Raw genomic sequence first — 10,149 nt, forward strand, 5'->3', positions numbered from 1 at the left:
ATATATATAGATATCTATAATATAATTCCAAGTCTGAAGTTTGCTTAGTTGTGTTAAGTAGTTGGAAAATTGGTAAAGTATGTTATGAACAGATCTATTTTAGTATGTAATATGAACTGATTTCCGGAGTTGTGATGTTTATGAAACTTATTGTTCTCTTTCGTATGCTTAAATTTTTATGTGTGAGTATGTTTATCTGTGTTTTTGAATAAAGCATGGTTATTATATATAGACATGTGCTTTGTTTAGTATATATTTTTTTCTTACAACTTATTAAAATGTATCCAATAATTTAAATAATGAACCCCAAAATCATTAAAAAAAATGTAATTTTTTTCAACCGTGTTATAATTTGTCTTTATTTTTGCTTCCATTTTTTATATAAAAAAAGTTATTTTTTTCTGTTAATAGAATATAAATTGAAACATTCTAAATAATTATCATTCTTACATACATTATTTGAGTGAGTTTTAAAAAAGAAATATGTGTGTGTGTGTGTTCTTCTTATTGTTACATTTTCTTTTTATTGTTTCTTTCTTCCCTTTTTTATCGAAAAAAAAAATATATTTTGCGTTAATGGAATATGAAGTGAATCAATTAAAATAATTTTCAGTCTTATAAGCATTGTTTGATTCAATTTTTTATAAAATATCAGTTTCTATGGGCCATACACGTTGTTGTGGCCCACAAGGATCCCTCAGCTGAGAATTGCATGTAGTTACATCCCAGGCCCAGTTCAAATAATGAGCGTACTATCCCAATTGAATCCAACAACTAAATTGGTCTCCCAATTGAATCCAACAACTAAATTGGTCTCTTCCCAAACGTATCCAACAACAATGAGCACAAGAAAACAGCCCATGCCCTTGCAAAGTCTATTACGATTGTAAAAGACAGGAGATCCTTTTGAGTTTTGACCATTGATCTCTGGTTTCTTGAACACTTTCTTTCAATAATACACCGCACGCAAAGTTCCTTGAAGCTTGCATGAAGAAGTTTAACTCCAATGGCAGGAACAAAGTCCCTAACACAAACTTAGAACGTGTGTCAAGCAATCCCTTCCATACACCTTTTCAATTACTTTCATTTATAGAGGAATTGGCAGCTTCTGATATCGCGGTGAACACATTGATGGACATGAGGGTCGTTATTTTCCTTGGATGGTACGGTGGCTTTCCTAAGGCACATAGATCTTTCCTTGCATTCACGAGTTCATGGAGTAGAATAGCCTTGCTGAGACATGCGGGTTCAACTTCTTGGCCAGCGATCTCCTCCGGTAAGAATGCTTTGGATTTCTCTCTTTGTCTGGTACTGATTTTTCAATGTCTTCGATTTGGAGTTTCTTTTATGTTTTAGCTGTGTTTAATTTGGGATTTGTCTTGTGTTTATTTTTTTTTCTTTTACTCATGATTTCTCACACAGTGTTTTCCCTCCCCTTCTCCCCCTCTCTTTCCTTGTTATGGATTAAGTGAAACTGGGAATTTTTGGTTCCTTTTATGTTGGTTTCGATGATTTATACAAATTCAAGTGGCTTGATTTACTTCAAACTGAGGATTTTACTTTGATTCTTCTTTCTTGGTGTTTGTTCTGTGAATTTTTTTTCTCTATTCTTACCAGATCTGCAGATTCCTGTATTTTAAATGTCAATTGTTTAATTGAAAAATATCATTCACTAAATAGTTAGATGCATGCGGTTGTAGTCGCATGTGTTTGGGATTTTATTAATATTTCTAATGTTATTTAATTTCTTGAGGCAAATGGCAATTGGATGAGGCCTTCTCCGACGACTACTGTGATTACATCTCTCCGGATGGTGGAACTTCATCGGTGGTATCTAAGGACATTGTCTCTGACAAAAAATAGCATGAAGCAGATCAATGAAAGACCCTTTTCACTTAGGACAGTCGATTCCCAACATCACCAAGGTATATAGATTCAACCCAGATATTTTGATGAGAACAAAAATTTCCTAAAAAAGGTCAAAAATAAATTTATTTGAATAAATATTAAATAAAATAAGTTTAAAACTTTTTTTTTCTTGCTAATATTATAGTAGATTTAGAATTATAGTTTGTTTTGGACAATTTTCGAGATCTTTAAATTTCAATTAGTGATTCTTACATAGATGGATAAGGCATCAATCATAAAAGATGGAACTGGTTAGATAGAACACTTGAATGAAAAACGGAGAAGGTTCCAAGATGAGATAATGGAGGTTAAATCTAACAAGCTCAGTAATCCAATTATTGCAGTGTCTGCAGCAGCAGGGGACTATGATTTTGAATAGGATCTTCCCATTGTTACCAGATCTAACAAGAAGAGACCCAATAACCTTTTCTTTGATACCTCGTCTACTTCTTCCTCAATAAATAACACCAACTATTTCCCTATTGAACTGATTGATGTAAGTATATATTTTCAATGCTGTTACAAAGATGAAAAAAAAAACCCCAATATTTGTTTTATTCAGTTATTATTAATTGTTGCTAAAATTAACAAATACTAAATAAAGTAAGTTTTGCTTATTTTTGCCTATTTTTTCTTATTGAAATCTGTTTTAATTTACTATACATGAGTTTTTCTTTTAATGCACTATGTTTGTGCTTATTTGTTATTTTTTATTTAAAGCGAACCGAAGAATACATTACTGGATTTTTATTTTTTTGGTCTCATATGTTACTTCCTTTGATTAGAATGTAGTATATACTTCTGAGTTCAAGATTCTTTATTTTTCTACTAGCTTTATGCACAATTGGGTTCTTGTTGGCAAGAATGCAAGGATAAAACCTGAGGATTCATGTTCCACCATAGCTTTAATGGCAATTGTCAGACTATTGAAAAGGTGATTTTTTTGTTGTGCCATGTCTATTGAGATCTCTAAATATTCGGTAATTTGAATCATTCTAAAATAATATGTTGCATTGAGGAAGGAGTGCCTATGGTATTTTTGTTGTGCTTACTATGATGTTGAATATACAAGGCTTGATTTAATCTCCAATCATGGAATTTCTTTTCTTCCTTTCGTGATTGCGACTTTTAGGTCAATTTCATGGCTCTTTCATGTTTGATTGTCATTGTTTTAACCACATGCTTTGAAAATCCATTCATATTATCTATCATTTTGAAATTACAAATTGATTTGAATTTTATTTTATTTCACGTGATTTATATGTTTATTTCTGCATTTAGTTATACAATTCTTCTTTTTTCCAATAAATGCTGAGTTTTTATGCTATTTAAAATGGTCTTTCAATTGTGTGTTCATGAACTTTGTGCTAAAGGATTTTTTCTATTGCTGCTCCTGCTGGAAAGTACTTTCCTACCCTCTTCTCTGTTTTACTAATTTGACATGCTTGAAAAAATTTACAAATTAGTGGGTTAGTTAAAAACTTGAAATTTGGGGCTTAAAAGGTGAAACCTCCTATATTCATTTTTTCTTCTGTGGTCAACAATTTATTAGCTAAACTATTCTGTTTTGAACTTGGAATCACAATAGATATGATTATGATAATGATAATGCTATAATGTAATTGATTGATTATTATTGTTTTGTGTGTGAATCATGGCAGAAATTGTTGGATGTCCACCAATCCATACATTCAGCGATAACTCCATTGCAACTCAGCCTCCTCGGAAGAATGAACCTGATGCAAGAGTATTTGGTATAAATGGTTTTTTTATTCTGTTATTTTTTGTAAAACTGTGTGCTAGAGTCAAAATCACTCACTATAGGAGTTTCTACATCTGACACTATGATGGTTCTTCTATCACATTCTTTGATGCAGTTTGTTTTTTTTAATTCCTAATTCTTATACCATTATTATAACTATATATTTTCCTTAGACTAAATTATAATTTTAGTTTTCATAAAATTCAATTTATTTATAAAATCATTTTTGGAAAAATGGATATTTTAAGTTTTCAAATGTCATCTTAATTTGATAAAATTTAAAATTTCATTTTGTACTTGAAAATAATTCATATATTTAATTCTTTTTTTTTTGGTTTATGGGTTAATTAGAAACTTTATTCTAGAGTACATATAAACAATTATTATCTAGATAAATTTTACCTTTCTTTTTTTATGTTATAAAAGTTATTCCTCCGACAGATATAAGAAAAAAGGAAACTTACGAAGATTTAATTATTAAAAAGGACTTTTAATACTAAAATTATTAACAATAATTACTTTTTCTTTTAACATGTATCATATTTAAGAAGAATGACCAAATTTTTTTATAAAAAAATAAATATATTCTTAATTATTTTTTTTAGTTATTTTTGCTAATTTGTATGTTAATCTTTTTTATACTGGCAAAAATTTTTATTGATTAATTATTTATTTATTTTTTTATTTTCTTGAATTTTCCATCATTTTTTTTCTCTAATTATCAATAGAAAATAAAAATGAAAAAAAATTGTGAAAATTACTTAAACTTTGGGGAAAATAAAATTTATTGATATCAAAAACTCTAAAATGAATAAAAAATTATATTATTATATATTTTTTTCAATATTTAGTTATTTTTAACTATCATAAATATTAAAAAAAATTTAGTCCTTAATAATTGTGTAATTAATTGTCTTCTCTAATAATTAATTTGCCATAACCGTTCTTTAGTGTAATTTATTTTAAAAAATGATCCACATAATTTTAATTATTATCTTCTATCTTCTATTAGTATTTTTTCATCTTTAACATCACCAACGAAACATAAAAAAAACCAAAGGTCACTCCCTCCTCTCCTCCCACACGCAATAAAAAAAAAAAGAACATCACAAACAAGAGCTAACGCAGTGACCGTCCATCCTTTCTCTGTGGCGTCTCACCTCACTCAACCCAGAAACCCACCACCCAACTTTTTCAGGGTTAAATCCCATATCCTCCTACAACATACGAAGCTGTCGTCATCTGCAGTGATTCCGGCGCCTCCAATTCGTTCAACAGACAAATCTCTGGCAGTTTCTCGGCGGATAGTCCTCTTGCTTGGGCTCTTGAGAGATCGAGACTATATACTTCGTCCAATTAACAAGTGACGTGATGATGAGGTAAATTTTCTGACAATCGAATAACAAGTTAAGCTTTTGCCCTAACTGTTGCAGTCCCAACATAATCTTCTATTCACTCTTTTTTCTTTTGCTTTCTTTTCATTTTTGGTAGCTTTCCTTTCGCTAATTTCATCAACTAAAGTTTTGACTTCTGAAAATATCAAATTAATACGTTTATGTGAATAGGCTCAGTTCAAGTATCCTTTCTGATTATTTGTTTCCTAAAAGTAACATTTATGTTGGTCTGACATGTTGTTGAATCTTAATGTGAACCAATATAAGATATTGTCATATATTTGGACATGCATGTATCATTCAAGGGAACCTTGGTTCCCAATTTAAAAAGAAAGAAAGAAAGAAATATTTGATTTCCAAAACAAGGCATCTCTCATACTTGGTTGAGTGCAACATCTCATTCTTATTAACTTCTTTTTTTTTTTATGCTTTTTGTTACCAGGTTGTGACATGTGGATAGGAGCTAATTTTGGTAATCATCTTGATTAGGAAGCTACATTTAAGGTAACATACTAAAATGTAAGATAATAACATGAGAGAAGTTCAAAGGATAATAACAGAAAGTTATTTTTTTTATTAATTTTTTTACCAAGTTAATTAATTCTGTTTCACTAAGGTTGTATTGGCCGTCTGAAATTCACTATCTTGGTATTACTATATTGTATCCAATAAGAAAAAATATTGAATAGATAATTTAATACACTTTTAACAGTAAAAAAAAATCATCCTAAAGATAGCAGAAAGTTTCAAGATTCTAGAGCCACTTTAGTTATACTGTTGACCATATCCATGGCTTTATAGAATACATTGTGCTTGATTATCTCCCATGATAACTCTTCTTGACAACATGTTCTATCAGAGAACAAAAGATATTAATTTGGAAATTTTAGGCACCTCATCAATCGAAACCTCTGTAACCAAAGATTGTGCAATATCTTAAGATTTATACCTGATTACTCTTTTTGTTACCATGCATCATCATTTTTTTCCCTGCTCTGGTTCTTCCTAGTCTGCAGGATTATATATTTTCAAGCAATACTCTTTTTTTTGTGTATCTGTTTGCAGATAGCTGAAACAGGTTTTTTACGCACTATTTTCCTACAATGAGTCTTGTTGCATGTAGAACTGATCGCAAAAGGTCGAGATTATATTGTTTTTGTTTTCTATTAAGGATTTCTTATTATATATGTTGTACACATACTGGATTGAGTTAATTTAGGCGTTTCTTTGGCACAAGAGAGCATTGGCGAAATGATAAGGAATCAAGAATTATGTTTTGCGCATACAAAGGATGGGTACATATTTAGATTAATATATAATTTGCGGTTTTTTTTAATAGCAATGTGATCAACAGATAAATCATATATAACTGAATTAATAAAATTTATGATAAAAAATTAAATGTATGTGATAAGTCTCTTTTTGTTTTTAAGATGATGTTTTGGTTCCAGAGATAATAATTGCTAGATATGGTGCCGAGCTGAAATATGAAATTGTCCTAATTGATATCTGTGACAATTGTATCAAGCTTAAACTAAAAAATCGGGGAAACAAAATCTGGATACCTTCGGATGAGATAGACAAGTTACTTGTTTTCTATAAGTTTAAAAGCATGGTCAAGATAAGTTTAATGTATGTCACAAGTGGCATATTTTTTGTGGCTCCTGTGGATAGGCGAAATAATCCAATATATGGATTTTTATGCATCTCACTATGTTAAAGATATTATTGGTATATCTTTGTTAAAAGTAATCCAAGATAAGTTGAGGTTGAACTACTTTGATGGATTGGATGATGTTGCATATGGTATAGAAGATAATGGGATCCATGGGAATATGAAAATGTTAGAATTTACTGTTTTTCTTTTTTTTTTATTCTTAATTATTGTTAGTTTTATACATCTTATATTTTAATTACTGTATTTTCTAATGAAACTACTGTCAAGAAGAGGTCAATAACAAAAAAAAGAGGGTATGTTAATTTTTTTCTGGTTTAATATTAGATTGGTGTTACATGTGTTGTTGATTTTGTCATTCTTGATATAATCAATGAAAAATGTAAGACTGAAATAAAAATTTATTTTTGAAATCAATACACTTTGAATGTAACAAACTTATCAACCAATTAGATTATTTCAAGAGTGACAAAATCAACAACACATGTAACACCAATCTAATATTAAACCAGAAAAAAATTAACATACCCTCTTTTTTTGTGATTGACCTCTTCTTGACAGTTTCATTGGAATTGTTCTTCCCAATCCTTTGCACACCAGAACTTCAAGTATAATTAACAAAAAAAGAACAAATTAAAAAATAATAAAAAAACAGATAGAGAATAGAAGAATCAAATAATAACATTTTATTACATAATGAATTATAGATATATATTGAAATAAATATGTTAATAAAAAATATAAGATGTATAAAACTAACAATAATTAAGAATAAAAAAAAAGAAAACTATAAACTCTAACATTTTCATATTCCCATGGATCCCATTATCTTCTATACCATATGCAACATCATCCAATCCATCAAAGTAGTTCAACCCCCAACTTATCTTGGATTACTTTTAACAAAGATATACCAATAATATCTTTAACATAGTGAGATGCATAAAAATCCATATAAATTGGATTATTTCGCCTATCCACAGGAGCCACAAAAAATATGCCACTTGTGACATACATTAAACCGATCTTGACTATGCTTTTGAACTTATAGAAAGCAAATAACTTGTCTATCTCATCCGAAGGTATCCAGATTTTGTTTCCCCAATTTTTTAATTTAAGCTTGATACAATTGTCACAGAGATCAATTAGGATAATTTCATGTTTCAGCTCGGCACCATATCTAGCAATTATTATCTCTAGAACCAAAACCTCATCCTAAAAACAAAAAGAGTCTTATCACATGCATTTAATTTTTTATCATAAATTTTATTAATTCAGTTATATATGATTTATCTATTGATCACATGACTATTAAAAAAAAGCACAAATTATATATTAATCTAAATATGTACCCGTCCTTTGTATGTGTGAAACATAATTCTTGATTCCTTATCATTTCGCCAATGCTCTCTTATGCCAAAGAAATGCCTAAATCAACTCAATTCAGTATGTTTACAACATATATAACAAGAAATCCTTAATAGAAAACAAAAACAATATAATCTCGACTTTTTGCGATCAGTTCTACATGCAACAAGACTCATCGTAGGAACATAGTGCGTAAAAAACCTGTTTTAGCTATCTGCAAACAGATACACAAAAAAAGAATAAGAGTATTGCTTGAGATTATATAATCCTGCAGACTGGGAAGAACTTGAGCAGGGAAAAAAATAATGATGCATGGTAACAAAAAGAGTAACTAGGTATAAATCTTAAGATATTGCACAATCTTTAGTTACAGAGGTTTTGATTAATGAGGTGCCTAATAGTTCCAAATTAGTATCTTTTGTTTTCCGATAGAACATGTTGTCAAGAAGAGTTATCATGGGAGATAATCAAGCACAATGTATTCTATAAAGCCATGGATATGGTCAACGGTATAACTAAAGTGGCTCTAGAACTTTGAAACTTTCTGCTACTTTTAGGATGATTTTTTTTTTTACTGTTAAAAATGTATTAAATTATCTGTTCAATATTTTTTCTTATTGGATACAATATAGTAATACCAAATTAGCCAATACAACCTTAGTGAAACAGAATTAATTAACTTGGTAAAAAAATTAATAAAAAAATAGCTTTCTGTTATTATCCTTTGAACTTCTCTCATGTTAAATGTAGCTTCCTAATCAAGATGATTACCAAAATTAGCTCATATCCACATGTCACAACTTGGTAACAAAAAGCATAAAAAAAAAAGAAGTTAATAAGAATGAGATATTGCACTTAACCAAGTATGAGAGATGCCTTATTTTGGAAATCAAATATTTCTTTCTTTCTTTTTAAATTGGGAACCAAGGTTTCCTTGAATGATACATGCATGTCCAAATATATGACAATATCTTATATTGGTTCACATTAAGATTCAACAACATGTCAGACCAACAGAAATGTTACTTTTAGGAAAAAAATAATCAGAAAGGATACTTAAACTGAGCCCATTCACATAAACGTATTAACTTGATATTTTCAAAATCCAAAACTTTAGTTGATGAAATTATCGAAAGGAAAGCTACCAAAAATGAAAAGAAAAGCAAAAGAAAAAAGAGTGAACAGAAGATTATGTTGGGACTGCAACAGTTAGGGCAAAAGCTTAACTTGTTATTCGGTTGTCAGAAAATTTACCTCATCATCACGTCACTTGTTAATTGGACGAAGTATATAACCTCGATCTCTCAAGAGCCCAAGCAAGAGGACTATCCGCCGAAAAACTGCCAGAGATTTGTCTGTTGAACGAATTGGAGGCACCGGGACCATTGCAGATGACGACAACTTCGTATGTTGTAGGAAGATATGGGGTTTAACCCTGAAAAAGTTGGGTGGTGGGTTTCTGGGTTGAGTGAGGTGAGACGCCACAGAGAGAGGATGGACGGTCACTGCGTTAGCTCTTGTTTGTGACGTTCTTTTTTTTATTGCGTGTGGGGGGAGAAGAGGGAGTGACCTTTGGTTTTTTTATGTTTCGTTGGTGATGTTAAAAGATGGGGAAAATACTAATAGAAGAAAGAAGATAATAATTAAAATTATGTGGATCATTTTTTTAAAATAAATTACACTAAAGAACGGTTATGACGAATTAATTATTAGAGAAGACAATTAATTACACAATTATTAAGGACTAAATTTTTTTAATATTTATGATAGTTAAAAAGAACTAAATATTGAGAAAAATATATAATAATATAATTTTTTTTTATTCATTTCAGAGTTTTTGATATCAATAAATTTTATTTCCCCCAAAGTTTAAGTAATTTTCACAATTTTTTTCATTTTTATTTTCTATTGATAATCAGAAAAAAAATGATGAAAAATCACAGAAAATAAAAAAATAAATAAATAATTAATCAATGAAAATTTTAGCCAGTATAAAAAAGATTAACATATAAAATAGCAAAAATAACTAAAAAAATAATTAA

At 29.4% G+C, this 10,149-nt stretch overlaps 2 long non-coding RNA genes across 4 annotated transcripts; one reads left to right on the forward strand and one right to left on the reverse strand.

Annotated features, from left to right (window-relative positions):
* LOC107606147 lies at positions 770–6,353 on the forward strand. Of its 3 annotated transcripts, none has more exons than XR_002350561.1 (8): positions 770–1,276; positions 1,754–1,925; positions 2,253–2,404; positions 2,741–2,842; positions 3,570–3,662; positions 4,869–5,049; positions 5,507–6,202; positions 6,284–6,353. It is a non-coding gene; the product is annotated as an uncharacterized LOC107606147 (long non-coding RNA). The 3 variants fall into 3 exon arrangements; XR_002350560.1 differs by having other exon boundaries at positions 785–1,276; positions 5,507–5,568; positions 6,130–6,353; XR_001612628.2 differs by lacking the exons at positions 4,869–5,049; positions 6,284–6,353 and having other exon boundaries at positions 791–1,276; positions 5,507–6,190.
* Positions 7,301–10,140, reverse strand: LOC110264406. The gene is made up of 2 exons (XR_002350562.1): positions 9,362–10,140; positions 7,301–8,321 (listed from the first exon to the last, which is right to left on the reverse strand). It is a non-coding gene; the product is annotated as an uncharacterized LOC110264406 (long non-coding RNA).

This window comes from Arachis ipaensis, chromosome B07 (genome assembly GCF_000816755.2).
Source record: "Arachis ipaensis cultivar K30076 chromosome B07, Araip1.1, whole genome shotgun sequence".
Lineage (NCBI taxonomy): Eukaryota > Viridiplantae > Streptophyta > Magnoliopsida > Fabales > Fabaceae > Arachis > Arachis ipaensis.